The following is a 17,434-nucleotide window of genomic DNA, read 5'->3' as shown; positions in this document are numbered from 1 at the left end:
AAGCCCCAAGAAACATGAAAGAACTTGCTTCTGAGTAGCATACATAGGGGATCGTGCTGTAACACTGCAAATCTAGGTGCCCTTGCCTGGGAGGAAGCTCAATTGAACTCAGTGGCACTTAGAACCAAAGCAGACCAGTGTATTAAACCCAGATCTACCTGAAGGAGTGAGAGTCTAAATAGCAAAAGGGTATACAGGTGAGGGGTACTGAAGCTTCCTCCTAGTGTTATCTCACCTCCCACCCTTCTCCCCGGATACTTTTCTGCCATTGGGGCTCACTTCTGGTATCATCCAGTTAAAGGAGAAAATGATATTGAGGAGGGACACACTTTGGCCCTTACTTACGAGTGAGCATGCATAAGATTGGGCTGCATATGAGCAAAGTGCAAGACATCAAAATGGTTCAAATCTGCTCTGAAGGCAGAACAAAGGGCAGCTTGAAATACACATAGAGCACAACATGCCTATACCTTGTATAACTGCTTTGTTGTCCAAGACATCATTCAGTTCCATGCCAAGTGTGAGGACAGCTGCTTAAGGCCTTTTTAGGGCCATTTTTCCAAACAAATATGTGTGTGACTGTGACTTGTCAGCTTCCTTTTTTGTTTGTCTTAAAAGCCTCTTGAGAAAGGTGCTTGGTAGCAGATAAGCTGCAGGAGGGTGGTGGTGCTTAATGTTTTATTTGCCTGCCAATTCCCTGTTCCAAATTCATGCACCCTTTCCTGAGCTCTATTTGTGTTTACCATTTTGAATTCCATGGTGGTGGGAGCTGTTGGGGAAGGCAATTCAGAACTGGAAAATGGCAGGTCTGGAAAGAATAAGTGCTCTCTCCCTCTCTATCACTTCTCCACTTTTAGGCTGCAATCCTAGACTCCGAGATACTGTAGTCTTAGCTGTTTGTTGTAAAGAAAGGGCATCTTTTGCTTGCTCTCGTGGCTTGAGAACCAAGGCTCCCATGATCATACGAAACAAGCTTTTACTGAATCAGGTCATTAGTCTATCTAGCTCAATATTCTCTACACTGAGTAGTGGTGGCTCTGCAGGGCTTTGGACAAGGGTCTTTCTCAGCCCCATATGGATAGAGAGATGCTCTTTACACTCTCACATAATACCAGAACCAGGGGACAGCCACTAAAATTGAGTGTTGGGAGAGTTAGAACAGACAAAAGAAAGTATTTCTTTACTCAGCATGTGGTTGATCTGTGGAACTCCTTGCCACAGGATATGGTGATGCCATCTGGCCTGGACGCCTTTAAAAGGTGATTGGATAAGTTTCTGGAGGAAAAATCCATTACTGGTTACAAGCCATGATGTGTTTGTGCAACCTCCTGATTTTAGAAATGGGCTATGTCAGAATGCCAGGTGCAAGGGAGGGCACCAGGATGCAGGTTTCTTGTTATCTGGTGTGCTCCCTGGCGCATTTGGTGGGCTGCTATAAGACACAGAAAGCTGGACTAGATGCGCCTATGGCCTGAACCAATGGGGCTGTTCTTATGTTCGTATGACCTTTTGCCCTGGGACTGGGGATAAGAATAGGCCCTCAGTTTGGCTGTACATGTCGTAAGAGGCGACTAAACAGCCACCGGGTAGATGGGACTCGTCAGCCAGGGAAGGCAGCTCATCTGAGAGAAGGAAAACTCTGATCCCAAACCTCCACTGCCTTGTGGCTACATCCAGTTATGGAAAAGGCTTCAGGAGTCAACCTTGAGGCAAAATCCAGAGCCGGAGTCCCTGAGGCAGTTCATGGCTGAACACAGTCACGTTCTGGCAACTCCTGTAACGTCGCTGGAACCAACCGTATTTGCTTCTGCCTTTCCATTGGACCATTTCAGCGACGTGGAGAGGGGGGATTTGCTGCATGGGTAACAGCCTATCCTCCATACCTACTTTACCCAGGCTTCATGCACTGGAGACGACACTCTGTTCCAGAACCACCATTCAGAGCGTGACACCATAGTCTTCCGAGACTGAAGGATGCTAACAACAATGACCTTTTGCATGCCAAGTACATGCTGTACCATTGACTGCAGCCCATCCAAGGCAGTGTCTCACCAACAAAGAACAGAACAGAACAGAGCAGGCCATTGATCCTGTGAAGGACTACAGGAAAAGGAATTCCCTATGACAACATTTTTCAACCAGTGGTACAGGTACCATCAGGGGTACTTGAGGTGGTGTCTGGTAGTACTCATGGGATTCCTGCACACTAGTCACCCCGCAGCAAGACTAATTACGTGATACAAGAAACAGCAGTAGGAGGCTCAGCTTGGCAGGCAAAGCTCCAAAACATGCTTTTCCATTCTCAAAAAAGCCCACCCATCCACCCTGAGCTTCTTACCATGTTTGTCATGTCACATCTGGCCTCCCAACCCCGAAGTAACTGGCAATAATGTCATTGCCAGTTACTTCCAGTGGTACTTCGAATAGGTGGACCATGTGAAGTGGTACATTGGAGGACAAACACTGAGAAACACTGCCCTATGACATTTATATAGTCTTCCCATTCTTTTGGCTGCTAATGATGTGCAATAAGTGGTTTTATTATGTTTGTCTTATACAGGGCAGAAAGGCCTGTTTATTTTTCCACTTGGCTGGAGTAGTATTATCTCTCCTGTATCCCAAGTGTTGTTCCTTTCTGGCACTATTTTTAAAACACAAAGGTGTGATTCTTACTAGTGAATCATACCTGTGTCTGAAACTCCCAGCAGAGGCAATGTGATAATCATAAATAATATAAGGCGAAGAACTTGGAAAGAAGGCTGCTGGGCATCTTCTTGAGAAGGACAAAGGTCAAAATCCCTCTCCAAAGGCTTGTAACAATTGAACAATAGAATTTAAAACACAAGATGCAACCTCTGTTTAAACTAGGTGAATAAAAGCAGGGGTGTGTGGCTGTTCTGAGTATGGTCAAAGTATGGTTCTGAGTAAGATGAAGGAGATGCACATGATTCATGTCATGCCTAAAAGCTTCTGTGGATGCCCCTGAATTGGACTGGGGCCATGGCACTGGAGGAGAGGCACTAACACACGTTCCTTTGCTATTTCCCTGATTGAATTCATTCCCAAAGCTTCTGTTCAGTGGGTGTGAAGAAGAGACACAGTAAAGGAATAGAATCTACTTTTTGTTAGCAAAAGTACATTTCCAAGATCACTAAAGCCCTGCCTATATTCAGGGTATAATAGTTTAGCTTAACTCAGAGATTCCCAAAGTGTGAGTCATGACACCTTCTACTGCAGGATGTACCCAGTGGCTCCTCTTAACTGTTCCTCTGGGCCTGCCATCTTGGATCTCACAAAATCTCATAGGATTTAGGCACTGCCATTTTGGATCTCATGAGATTTTGCTAGACCCAAAATTACGGCACCCAGCTGAGCTGGGAAGAAGAGGCTGTGGGGGCATCATGACCCAGGTAATTTTGGGAACCACTGCCTTAACTGTTAAGAGATCCTGAGGGTGCATTTTTGCTTTGTCAATTTAAATATCCGCAGATCAAAGAGATTTTAGTAAGAGAATTAAAAAGCTGCCTCTTCCCTAGAACTTTGGTTGGTGAATAACTTTCCATTGGACCATATTTTAAACAAAGCAAGGCCCAACAAGATTGGCTTTGCCTGCTGATGCTCCTGCACAAGCTGCAAACTGCTCTTTAATCATCTCCTCATGAGAACACAGTGGTGTGGTGACAAATCTTGACATGCAGAAGCAGTGGCGTCACTAGGGTTCACGTCACGCGGTGTGGGATGCCAGCGCGTCACCCCCCATGCAGTGGGTGGGGCAACACTCCAGGTGGTGGGCGTGGTAATGTACCATCACTCCGCCCCCACTGGTTTTTTGGCTGTACCTTTTGATAGAACAAAGATAGAACACATTCTGCATGAATTCACGCATTGATTGATATATAACATGATGGTATTATTCCTCCAAACTGTGATTTTAGTCACTAGTGGTGTCAGACCCCACCCCTCAGGTGTCAACTTACTAACACCTGATTGCAGCAGGTCTCTAACTTTTAGCACTGGGACCCACTTTTTAGAATGACAATCTGTCCAAGACCCACCAGAAGTGATGTCATGGTGGAAGTGACATCATCAGGCAAATTAAAATAAATCAGTATAAATAATTAAAGTAAAACAAATAATTAAATAAGTAGAAGCCAGCCCTGGTCCACCAAGTGAATTTCCTCTGTCACCTGCCTGCAATAACAACACCCCCCTCCAAAATCAGTAAGGTTTCAATCCCACCCAGTGCCCAGTTCAATTTAAGGACTTCTGTGTAAACCAGATCACTGTCAGGATCCACCTGGCTTTGCAAGTCTCAAAAGAGTTCACCTTATCAGCTGAAGCCTGTTTTGATCCTTTTTAGGAAGGATGCTTTCTGGAGCATTTGTTGAGCTCCAGTTCCATCAGATCAGGACCATTCTGATGGCTTCACTTTCCCCTTTGCCTGACCTGACCACCAGCCAAAGCACGTTTGCTTACTTGTGAGTAAACACAACAGTGAGGCTAAGTTTCGCTTTCCATGGGATTCAATACATTTTTCTACTTGGAGGGAGGGACTTCGTTCTCAGGTGTTTTGGGGGGCTGCATTCATTGGATCAGAACCATTCTGGTGTCGTTGGATTCCTCTCAGCCTGCACTTTCCGACAGACTAAGGCAAGTTCACCTACTCACGAGTTAACACGTGATATGGCTCAGTTTCACTTTCCATAGGGCTCCTTGCATTTTTTGTTTTCTGGTTTTTTGGCCATAACTTTTGATAGAAAGGAGATATTTCACTCTGATTTTTTGCATTGCATTCTGCTGGAAATTCCACATCCAACAGTATATAACATGATGGTGTTAGTCCTAACCACCACGATTTTAGCATGTCACCCCAGTGCGCATCACCCTCCCATGCGCGTTACCTGGTAGGGCCCGCACTACCCACACCCCCCTAGCGATACCACTGTGCAGAAGCTCATCATGATACCCCCCATAGCCACATCCCACTGACAAAGAGCCAAATCCTATCCAATTTTCCAGTGCTGGTGCAGCTGTGCTAATGGGGTATGTTTTTCCATCCTACAGTGGGGAAGCAGTCACAGAGGCCTACTCAAGATATGGGAACATTTGTTCCCTTACCCTAGGGTTGCATTGCTGCTACACCAGTGCTGCAAAGTTGGATAGGATTGAGCCCCAAGACTATACAACAAAAAAATAAACTTTAAATTTCTTCATTGGAGTGTTTTCTTCTCCTGTTACTTATTCCAACTTTGAAACTGTTTATATTTTACTTACAGATCGATCTCATTTCATTGTGTATTCTTGGAATAAACTGCAATAGTTTTAAAATAAATGTATACACATGGAAAAATTGGATTTTAAAAATATGCCAAATTAATATAAAAGATATATTAGAGTGCTAACCTAAGCATGTTTACTCAGAAGTAGGTCCCACTGAGTTCAATCAAACTTATTCCCCAGGTAACTTTGCATAGGATTATTGCCAATGAAATATGAACTACATACTGTCTCTCAGACAGCCCCTGCAAAGATGATGGCCTGAAAATAGTAACATATGGCCCTAGGCAAATACCTCAGTTTGCACAGTAGTGGGCAGGGTTGGCTCAAGGCCTCCTGGCACCTGAGATGACAGGCCAAATATTGCCACTCCTTACCTGGTCAGCTCCATTCCTCCTGCCCCTTACATTTGAAAAGGAAGAGAGGGATGGAACAGAAAAGAATATGTGGAGGCCTCGTGGATGGGCCTGCTTGGGGATTGCAGATTGTTCTGCAAAAGACTTCTCTGAGAAAAGCATGCAAAGGCCATTGCATGACATGACTACATAGGCTCCTCCATTCCCAGCAACACCACTGGTGACATTTCTTCCTCTTCTTCCCCTTCTCCTTCCTCCCCTCTTCTATTAAATAGAAAAATCTTTGAGGAATCTCTGCCCTGGAAGCACTAGAGATCAAACCTGTGGTGTCCCCCCTTCTCTACTTTTGGAGCTCCCTCTGTAACAGTGTGTTTGAAAACAGGGTTGGGGGGCAAATTTTTATGCAACAAGAGGGAGTGGGACACTGGAGGGACACATCTGTACTGTTAAGAGAACCACATCTAACACTTAAACTGCATGTGACACTCAGTCCAATCTTAGCTTATGCGAAATATCCATATAGTATGTACATTGCACAAACATACAGGTATACACAAGGAAGGAAGGAAGGGGGCCAAGCTAGAAGGGAGGTATTAAAAACAGGTAAAGTACTGAAAGGAATGAAAGAAAGAATCAGAGACAGAATACATGGTATAAAAAAAAGAAAAGAGAAAGGCGATAGTGTTTCATTCCCCTCTTTTACACCTACTATATGACAAGGAAATTGCTATGCAGAGTTATGCATTCAGTGAACACAAAAAGGACAATCAACCAAAACATATGACTCAGTTTGCAAAAATACCCCTGTTAGCATCATCTCATAAGACAAATGCCCAAACCCTTGATCAAATAGTCAAGTTCCTGTATTGTTGCATTAAAGTAACTTATCCTGGCTGATAAAAAAAATCAAAGACTGGGGTCCCTTCCTTAGTGGTTGGTTGGCAACCTTCAGTCTCAAAAGACTATGGTACATAGTCTCGAAAGACTATGGTACATAGTCTCATACCATATGGTATGACTATGGTACATATGGTACATAGTCTCGAAAGACTATGGAAAGACTACAGCACCCTGGTATTCCCAGGCGGTCTCCCATCCAAGTACTAACCAGGCCTGACCCTGCTTAGCTTCGAAGATGGGTATATCCAGTATTCATTATTGATGGCTAATAGCCTACATGTGTATGCACACATGAACAAGCCCACTTGTGCAATAGGTGTAAGTTTGTTTCTCGTTTGTTATGCATATTACACACATACTGGTTTCACACTTCTTGCCACAAGATTATGCTTCTGTTGCAAGAGAGTTGTATTTCTTTTTTACTACTCAGTGTGCAATATTTAGTTTTGAAAAAGAAAGTTATATTCTCCTCCTCACCCCCAAATTCATCAAGGGCTGTGTGGAGAAAGGTTGTTTTGTGAGGACCTAAGGCACCAAACAGATGTTGTCTGTCATTTAATTAGTGACAAATGTCACAAGGCCCCACTGTGACACTCAGCCCAATCCTGTTCACTGGCAGAAGTGCAAGGATGTTGGCTGAAGTGTCATTCTGTTGGCAAATGCAATAAGGCTGCCAGCTTGTGGTTGGGGCCACATGTGTAGGTCAGCAGAGTGGCCACCATCTGCTGTTGCCAGTGGGAGGACCGGGGGGGGGGGTAATGGGGGATTGGTGGTGGGGGAAGAATGGGGTGTTTCTGGGCAGGAAGGGAGAGGAATTGGGGGAGGGGAGGAGGTGGGAGTGGATCTGATGGCAATGGTGCATGCCAGATCTTATTCTCTCATCTGTAAACCTTCCTGCCCCCTTTCCTCCTTGAACATACACCACCTCTGTTGGTGCTGTATATCTGAGGAGGCCATAGCAGCCCCAAGACCTATGCAGAGGTAAGTAAAAATCATTTTTTTACTTTCTAAAATCATGTTTTCCCCCATTCTTTATCATGGCTGCGACACTCTACCCCGCCATTCTCTTCTCCTCTACTTCCCCTTCTGCAATGTCCCTCTCTACCTTTTCAAATCCAAGAAGCAAATGGTAATGTTTGAGCCAGTGAATAAACAGAGGTGGATACTCTGTATCATTGCACCCCTTGAGATAACCTCCTCAACTTCATGGACAAACTTGGCACAGGTTCCCCCTTGATCAGGGAAAGGTACAATTCTCTTCTTTATGCCCTCAATTGCCCCTCTGAAGTCTGCCACAGGCGAGGTCATCCAGGATCGGACGCAGCAGATGGAACGCTGGGCGCAGCACTATTCTGAGCTATACTCCAGAGAAAATGTAGTCACCGAAGAAGCGCTGAACAACATTGAGTGCCTGCCTGTGCTGGAGGAGCTTGACAGTGAACCAACCCTAGAAGAACTTCACGTGGCCCTGGACTCCCTTGCCTTTGGCAAGGCACCTGGAAAAGACAGCATCCCTGCTGAAGTCCTAAAGTGCTGCAAAGAGATCATAGTCACTGAGCTGCATGAAATCCTCTGTCTCTGCTGGAGAGAAGGTGAAGTACCTCAAGACATGAGGGATGCAAACATCATCACGCTGTACAAGAACAAAGGCGACAGGGGCGACTGCAACAACTACCATGGCATCTCTCTCCTTAGCATTGTAGGAAAGTTGTTTGCCCGAGTTGCACTAAAGAGGCTCCAGGTACTTGCAGAGAGTGTTTATCCAGAATCACAGTGCAGATTCCAAGCCAACAGGTCCACCACTGATATGGTATTCTCCCTTAGACAACTGCAGGAGAAATGCAGGGAACAACGACAGCCACTCTTTATAGCCTTCATAGATCTCACGAAGGCCTTCGACCTGGTCAGCAGGGATGGCCTCTTCAAGATTTTCCCCAAGATTGGATGTCCACCCAGGCTCCTCAGCATCATCAGATCCTTCCACAAGGACATGAAGGGCACTGTTGTCTTTGATGGCTCCACATCACACCCCTTTGACATCCGAAGCGGCGTGAAGCAGGGCTGTGTTCTTGCACCAACCTTGTTTGGGATTTTCTTCGCTGTTCTGCTGAAGCATGCCTTTGGAACTGCAACAGAAGGCATCTATCTCCAGACCAGATCAGATGGAAAGCTCTTCAACCTCTCCAGACTGAGAGCAAAGTCCAAAGTCCAGCTGAAATGTCTGCGTGACTTCCTCTTTGCCGACGATGCAGCTGTCACTACCCACTCTGCCAAAGATCTCCAGCAGCTCATGGATCATTTTAGCAAGGCCTGCCAAGATTTTGGACTGACGATCAGCCTGAAGAAGATCATGGTTCAGGATGTGGACTCACCTCCCTGCATTACAATCTCTGCACATGAACTGGAGGTTGTCCATGACTTTGTGTACCTTGGCTCAATGATCTCCGACACTCTTTCTCTCGATACCGAGCTAAACAAACGCATTGGTAAAGCAGCTACCACGTTTTCCAGACTCACAAAGAGAGTCTGGTCCAACAAGAAGCTGACGGAACATACTAAGATCCAGGTCTACAGAGCTTTCGTCCTGAGTACACTTCTGTACTGCAGCGAGTCATGGACTCTTTACTCACAACAGGAGAGGAAACTGAACACTTTCCACATGCGCTGCCTCCGACGCATTCTCAGCATCACCTGGCAGGACAAAGTTCCAAACAACACAGTCCTGGAATGTGCTGGAATCCCTAGCATGTACGCACTGCTGAAACAGAGACGCCTGCGTTGGCTCGGTCATGTCGTGAGAATGGATGATGGCCGGATCCCAAAGGATCTCCTCTATGGAGAACTCGTGCAAGGAAAGCGCCCTACAGGTAGACCACAGCTGCGATACAAGGATATCTGCAAGAGGGATCTGAAGGCCTTAGGAGTGGACCTCAACAAGTGGGAAACCCTGGCCTCTGAGTGGCCCGCTTGGAGGCAGGCTGTGCAGCATGGCCTCTCCCTGTTTGAAGAGATACTTGGTCAACAGTCTGAGGCTAAGAGGCAAAGAAGGAAGGCCCATAGCCAGGGAGACAGACCAGGGGCAGACTGCACTTGCTCCCAGTGTGGAAGGGATTGTCACTCCCAAATCGGCCTTTTCAGCCACACTAGACGCTGTTCCAGAACCACCTTTCAGAGTGTGATACCATAGTCTTTCAAACCTGAAGGTTGCCAAGTAACAGTGTTCTAAGTAAAGGGCAAGTCTTGGCCATGACAACATTTTCCAGAGGTACACTCTATGGAATTCTGCCTCAGGTTTAAACCTGCCATTATTACCTTTGTTCTATTTTCTATTTCCTCTCATCACTTTAAATTGTATCTTTTCTTTTTATGGTTCTTCCTACACTTTGCTCTTTCCCTTCTCCTTAAGAATTTCTTAATGTATTTCTTCAACCTACTTCCCCACTAGATACTTCAGAAACATACTTCATTCATTTATTTTTATCTGTGCTATATTTTGGATTACCCCACGTATGGGCACTGGTATTTGATTTTCCACACGCCAATAAATAATAGGTACTATTTTCACACAAATTGGTCATACGCTGGGGACAACCCTAGATCCTCCCACTCTAATTAAGTTGCAGCTGAAAATAATACCACAGGGTCTGAGTCACTCCTGTGTTGCTAGACACTCATGAAAATGCAATCTGCAGCATCCTGATAGTGAATCAGTTCCATAGCACTGAATGGATGGAGGGATGGAACCTTGGATGGCAGAATGAATGAGAAGGTAAGGTTCATGTTGTTAATGGACAATTTAAAGAGTGGCCCCTAGTGGCCTGGAATAATTCCTTCCCATTGCTTGCTGCCTGTCAGGCAGCTCCCAAGACTTTCTTAGGAGACTAGTGAGAAACTTTGGCTGCAATCCTATACATACTTAGGGAATAAGTGTGTATAGTATAACCCAAGGTCCTCACCAGGGCCCTATACTATTACATTTTGAGATGCAGCTTAATGAGCCTGGGAAAATCTGGGATAATCCCCAGTGTACAAACCAGTTTTTGTGAAACTTGTACCTCTTGTTCCTGTGTGGAAAACATCAAATGCTAATTCCCATATGAGGAGAAAAAAAATACCAATTGTTATTGGTTAGTTTGGCTAGGAAGTACATCTCATGGAACTCCCTAGGACTTCTGTTTGAGTAAACATGCACAGAATGGGGTTGTTAAGTAGAAAGGGAAAGAAATCCACACCCCATCAGTTTTTTCTTTCATTTATATACTGAATTGATTTTGCACCTGAAAAGAACTGTTGAAAACAGAGTTGACCAGGCATGAAGTACTCAGGCTGATTGTCAAACAAAATAGTGTCAAGTCACCATAGCTGAGAGTTCTTAAAAGAAGCTGCTGCACTGACTCTATAATATATCTTAAATATGTATTGTAAGTCTACCTATCACCCATATAGTATGTATTACTGTTTTTAGAGGGGTAGCCCTGGTAGCCCAAAACAATAGGGTCTTGCCACACATTAAGGACATTTCTTTCAGCATAAGCTTTTATGGACCAGCCCGCTGCATCAGGTACATGAAGTGAAACATTAACAAGAGCACCTGTATTTATCGTATTTATTTGAATAGTGTCACTTTTCCCCTTATGAAAGTCTTCAAAGCAGCTTCCAGTTAAACATGTATAAGAACAATAAAGCAAGATGAAATAATTAGATCAGGGGTGCTCATTATGTAGATCCCGATCTACCAGTTGATCGCCAGGCAAAATGAGTAGATCGAAGGCTTCTCTCCCGTCCACGCATTCCTGGGAGTGAGCCCCGTTGACTCTCCTGGGGATGACTTACCTTTCCCCTGTTTTTGCACTGGTATGTATGGAGATCTGCCCCCCCCCCAACTTCCATCTGTTGGTTCTGTGTGCAAGGGGTTTTGCACTGGTCTTGCTGTGATGTCTATATAGAGATATTCCCTCCCCCACAACTTTCCCTTGTTTTTGCACTGGTCTGTATAGAGATCTGCTCCCCCTCCCCACTTGTATTGGAATCAAGGAAGATCTGGTGAGGAGGTAGGCTGTGGTGTCAGCAGTGGCCCCTTTAAGGGTAAGGCCTGGGCATCCAGCAGAGTGTGCTGCACAGCTGCAGCCACTTGAAGGCAATAGGGCCCTCAGGGATATAAGAGCACCTGAGGCAGGAAGGGCTCCACTTATTTATGTGAGTCAGCCTTTTCCTATATGAAGATCTTTAAGTCCAAGTACCGTTCCACCATGACTGATGAACATTTGGAAGTGTGCTTGAAGCTGGCTGTCAGCAGCTACTGTCCAGACTATGCATCCTTGGCTGATTCACTTCAGTGCAAGTCATCAAAGTAAACTCAAGTAATTACAAAAAATGTTTATAGTTAATTATGTTGTGTTGTGCAATATTGGCTCATGCAGTTATGCAAGGTACACCAACATACATTGTACACATAAATGTTATGTTATGATGGTGCGAACATTGTAAAAAAACTCTGGTAGATCTCCGGGACTTGCTGGGTTTCAAAGTAGCTCTCGAGCCAAAAAAGTGTGAGCACCCCTGAATTAGATCATAGTACAGAAGCATTGCCAGACATTAGCACTAAAGGATGCTTCTTTCGTGGGGCAAATAGCAGCTACAAAGAGAAGCAGTGATCTAGCTCAGATGTACCAATGGGTTAGCCATTTCTGCCCAACTTTGCATATATGTAACAGGGATCAAATGTGTATACCTGTGGGCTGGGTGGAAATAGGTTAAAGCCCTCCCAGATCCTGATTGACCCACTACCACTGCTAATTACTAAACAAAAGTTAAGTGCATTAGGGCTGGTGACATGCTGTACACAACGAACAATTTGGTTCTACAAATTGGTTGTAGTTGTGGGTGTGGACACAAGCGTGACTAGAGACAAACTGTCATTCAGTCACTGTTATGATCCTGAGCAGGCAGACCAGATACAATAGAGGACAGTACCTTATACCAGGGCCTAGGAGAGGAGGGTAAAGGGGGTAATTTGTACCCGGGCCCAGGGTCAGAAAGGGGGCCCAGGAACCAAAGGAGGGGGCCCAGAAAGTCTTTGGGATCTTATGTTTTCCAATCTCACCCAAACTCACTGCCTGCACATGATGCTGGGGGCACAACCACAGGCATGAAGTGGCAACTGCCATACACACCGGGCCCAGAAATGCATCCATGACCCTTCCTAACACAGTGTCAAATCTGGGAGGAAACTGGATTGTTCCACTAGCTCTTTGGCTTGTGGATGCCATAACCATGAAGGAGTGTATAGGAGTTTGGGGGCACAGTTGGGGCTACAGCTGCTGCAGAGACACAGTTGTGGGGCTACAGCTGCTGCAGAAGTTCATTTTGGTGCACACAGCACACTGTCCATTGTAGTGCAAGTCTCTGTGATGATGCTAATTTTCTATATTTCAAAGATTTTAGAGAGACTTAGGAGTGTGTTTGGGTTTCCATTTTACTTTATCTAGCTGCCAAAGCCACATGGTTGGGTAGACCTGGACTCTGCATCTAGAAGCCTGATGGACCTGGGCTCCAAAGACTATTCTGGCAGTCAGCACCCTCCCCCTGCCCTATTTTGCCCCCTGTTCTGCCTGCTCCCATTGCCCCCCTCCCCCTTTGGGAAGGAACCCAAAAGAAACCTTGTACCCCCTAATAAATTTCATCTCAGAGGCCCTGCCTTATACAGTATTTTAAAACCCATTTCTGGCCAGCCCACAGGTGTACACATTTGATCCCTGTTGTGTATATGCAACATTGGGGAGAAATGGCTTAACAGGGAATTTTGGTAGGTGCAGCTCAACATGGAAGGTTTTAAAAAACTGCACCTGCCAAAATTCTATACAATAGTTAAAGATATAGGCACTCTGTGTCTGGTCACCCTGACTGTGAGCAGTAGAAATATGTGGCCTCTCCAAATAGGTCAGCTAGGCCACACTCCTGTGCATACTAACCTGAGAGTAAGCTCCACTTAATGCAGTAGGACTTACTTCCGAGTAGACAGGCCTAGGCTTGCACAGTTATTCAACCATGGGGCCCAATCCTATCCAACTTTCAAGTGTTGATGCAGCTGTGCTAAAGGGGCGGGAAATGCGCCCTGCGGTGGGGGGCGGCAGTCGCACAGGTCTCCTCATGGTAAGGGACTATTTGTTCCCTTACCTCAAGAACATAAGAACATAAGAACAGCCCCACTGGATCAGGCCATAGGCCCATCTAGTCCAGCTTCCTGTATCTCACAGCGGCCCACCAAATGCCCCAGGGAGCACACCAGATAACAAGAGACCTCATCCTGGTGCTCTCCCCTACATCTGGCATTCTGACTTAACCCATTCCTAAAATCAGGAGGTTGCGCAGACACATCATGGCTTGTACCCCATAATGGATTTTTCAGAAACTCGTCCAATCCCCTTTTAAAGGCGTCTAGGCTAGACGCCAGCACCACATCCTGTGGCAAGGAGTTCCACAGACTGACCACGCGCTGAGTAAAGAAATATTTTCTTTTGTCTGTCCTAACCCGCCCAACACTCAATTTTAGTGGATGTCCCCTGGTTCTGGTATTATATGAGAGTGTAAAGAGCATCTCCCTATCCACTCTGTCCATCCCCTGCATAATTTTGTATGTCTCAATCATGTCCCCCCTCAGGCGTCTCTTTTCTAGGCTGAAGAGGCCCAAACGCCGTAGCCTTTCCTCATAAGGAAGGTGCCCCAGCCCCGTAATCAGCTTAGTTGCTCTCTTTTGCACCTTTTCCATTTCCACTATGTCTTTTTTGAGATGCGGCGATCAGAACTGGACACAATACTCCAGGTGTGGCCTTACCATCGATTTGTACAACGGCATTATAATATTAGCCGTTTTGTTCTCAATACCCTTCCTAATGATCCCAAGCATAGAATTGGCCTTCTTCACTGCCGCCGCACATTGGGTCGACACTTTCATCGACCTGTCCACCACCACCCCAAGATCTCTCTCCTGATCTGTCACAGACAGCTCAGAACCCATCAGCCTATATCTAAAGTTTTGATTTTTTGCCCCAATGTGCATGACTTTACACTTACTGACATTGAAGCGCATCTGCCATTTTGCTGCCCATTCTGCCAGTCTGGAGAGATCCTTCTGGAGCTCCTCACAATCACTTCTGGTCTTCACCACTCGGAAAAGTTTGGTGTCGTCTGCAAACTTAACAAGGCTGCATCAGTGCTGGAAAGTTTGAAAGGATTGGGCCCCAAGACTACTATTGGTAGTCATGCAGAACTTGTGATCATTTGGCATTTAAAACAAGCCAGTAAGTAACTTACAAGTGCGTTCTGCTGGAATGGAGAAAAGTGTGAGCTAAATTTAGATGGTAAATGAATCCAATTGCTGGAAAATGCAGCTTGAGTTTACTCCCAGGTGTATTATTTGCTCAGCTCTCTGAATTGTACTAGAGATGTTTACCACAATCTGGATGCCAACAACAGATGGTGGCGTAATATCCTTCTCCAGCCTGTCAATTTGTTATTCAGTTAAGTCTCAGAGAGGGTTTTTCATGCATTTGATTCTAAGGGGTGAGAAAGATCCCTAAAAACAAATCTTTCATAGCCCCAATTCTTGTTGTCCAAACGTTAACAGATGATTTTAACAGATCCATGCAAGTTTTGCACTGTAGTCAATATATCAAGCAGGAAATATTGGACAGGAAAGCAAATGACCTTTTCTGAGTGGTAAAAAGAATCGTTCTAATGCAAAATATTAAATATTCACTTAGAAAAGCAAATGACATATATTTGAATTTATAACAGTGATGTTACATTTTTATCAGCAACAAACTGCTTTACACATTTGAATGAGTAATGTTGCGTTTATCTCCCCTTGCACAGATCATTGGTCTGTGTTTGCATCAGACTAGGGTTTTGGTTGCTTCAAAGGGGAGTCACACTTAATGAGAATTTGCAAGTTAAATATTCTGCTTGTTTGGCAGTGGTGGAAGGGAGGGCTGGGAAATGAAGCACTGCAGCGAATTACTTGGATTTCACATACTGTTTCAGGTAGAAGCAAGTATCAGGTATTGCCTTCTTCCTTGGTGATCCTACCCAGTCATTAATTTCCATTGCTGTCGCAGTCATGTTCTTAATGGCACTCTTTCAGACTGCATCACATGCACTGTACGTTCAAAATGGTGGCACCAACAAGATTGGAAATCACCCTTTCCCAGAAGTGGTTGTTTGCTCCCAAAGCAGCTGTTTCTGCCAACAGCCACTTTTCAACCACAAATAGCTGCTTTGTGGGGGATTTTCTGTGTAAAAACAGAGGAAGGAGAAAGCATTGAACCCCTCCATCATGTGCCATGTTCTTGTGCTGAATACAACCCCCCTCACAACTATTTGGGGTCTTAAAAGGATCACTTCTGGTCCACCTCCTGCTGTCAGCCTGTTTGTTAAAGAAACGTTCAAGGCAGCATCTAGCTTGACCCTTCAATACATCCAAAGAATAAATTGTGTGCATTTTTCCTTATTGGTTTGACAGTTTCCCCCAGTTCCAAATCAAGCACATCCAGCCTTGTATTTGGGCAGTAGGCTGGGTTATTACCTTTCACTCAGCAACATAAGTTGGTGCAGGACAAGAGAGATTTTAGTGACACCTGTGTAACCCTCTGGTCTTTATCAAACGTTCTGTTTTCCTTTTGTATATAACTGGGCTAACCCTGTGTAAACAGTACTGTTGATCATGAATAAGGAGGAAATATTCTTTATTACCTTTGCAGAGCAAATAGAGGCAAAGAGCCATACAAATATTTTACATGCACACACTGCTTTTAAATGTGGCTGCATGGAAGACCCTGGTAAAGTTTCATGTGATTAAATGGCTGTGGATAAAACCCAGCAGCGAGGCATGACCAGCAAATTAAAAAAGCAGGAATTTCCACCAAAATAGCTGTTGTCCTAGGCTGTAGACCCCAAAGAAGGTTGTAGTGACAGAAGTAAACTGAGCAAAAGTGGGAGTTCCACAGCTGGTCCCTGCTAGCAGCATAGGTGTGGCCTTTCCATTAGGCAAAGTAAAACTGCTGCAAGGACCACCCCATCTGCCTGCTTGCAGCTGCTGCCTGGCTCTATCCCTTATCCCTCCTGCTCCCCAGCTACTAACACTGCTGTACTTCCATTCTTGAAGAGGGAAAAAGGAGAGTGGCAGGGTAGAGCGTCTCCTCTCCTCTCCTTCCTCTCCCAGAAAGCGGATGAAAGATAGCGGTGAGGAGACTGCTGGCAGTCTCTTCTCCATGCCTGTCTTCCTTTAAAGTAGGGTTGTTCAAACATTTTGGCAGGAGGGCCACATCTTCTCTCTGACACTGTGTGTGGGGGGGGGGGGCAGGGAAAAAGAATTAATTTACATTTCAAATTTAAATAAATTTACATAAATGAATATATTAGAGATGGAACTTATATGAATGACTGAAGGTCTTGCAGTAGCTCAAGGCCTATAAAAGGCCTTGCACAAAGCAAGGCCAGCCTCTCCTTCCCTGCCACTGCTGCATCATAGATGTGAAACAGCAAGTAGTGTAGGGAGCCCTTGTCCCACAGCTCAGATGAGAGGTTGAACAGTTGTCTTCACACTGAGAGCAGTTGCGTCGGGCCAGCACGGGCTCTAACAAGTCTTCGTAGGGCCAGAGGCTCATTGGAGACTAGGGACTCCCCGCGGGCCTTATTGGGAGCCCCTGAGGGCCGCAACTGGTTTGGGCACCCCTGCTTTAAAGTTTGCAAGGGGGCAGAACAAAGCAGCATTTGTTACCTTGGATCAGCCCCCTCCCGTAAGACCTTGGGTTGCCCTTGTAGCCTCACAACTAGTAGTGATGCAACCCTGAGTCTCACTGGGAAACTGTTTCAGGAATAGAGGTCATGCTGTGTGCCTTAGG

The sequence above is a fragment of the Tiliqua scincoides genome, chromosome 5 (genome assembly GCF_035046505.1).
Source record: "Tiliqua scincoides isolate rTilSci1 chromosome 5, rTilSci1.hap2, whole genome shotgun sequence".
Lineage (NCBI taxonomy): Eukaryota > Metazoa > Chordata > Lepidosauria > Squamata > Scincidae > Tiliqua > Tiliqua scincoides.
Note: the sequence above shows the minus strand (reverse complement) of the source record.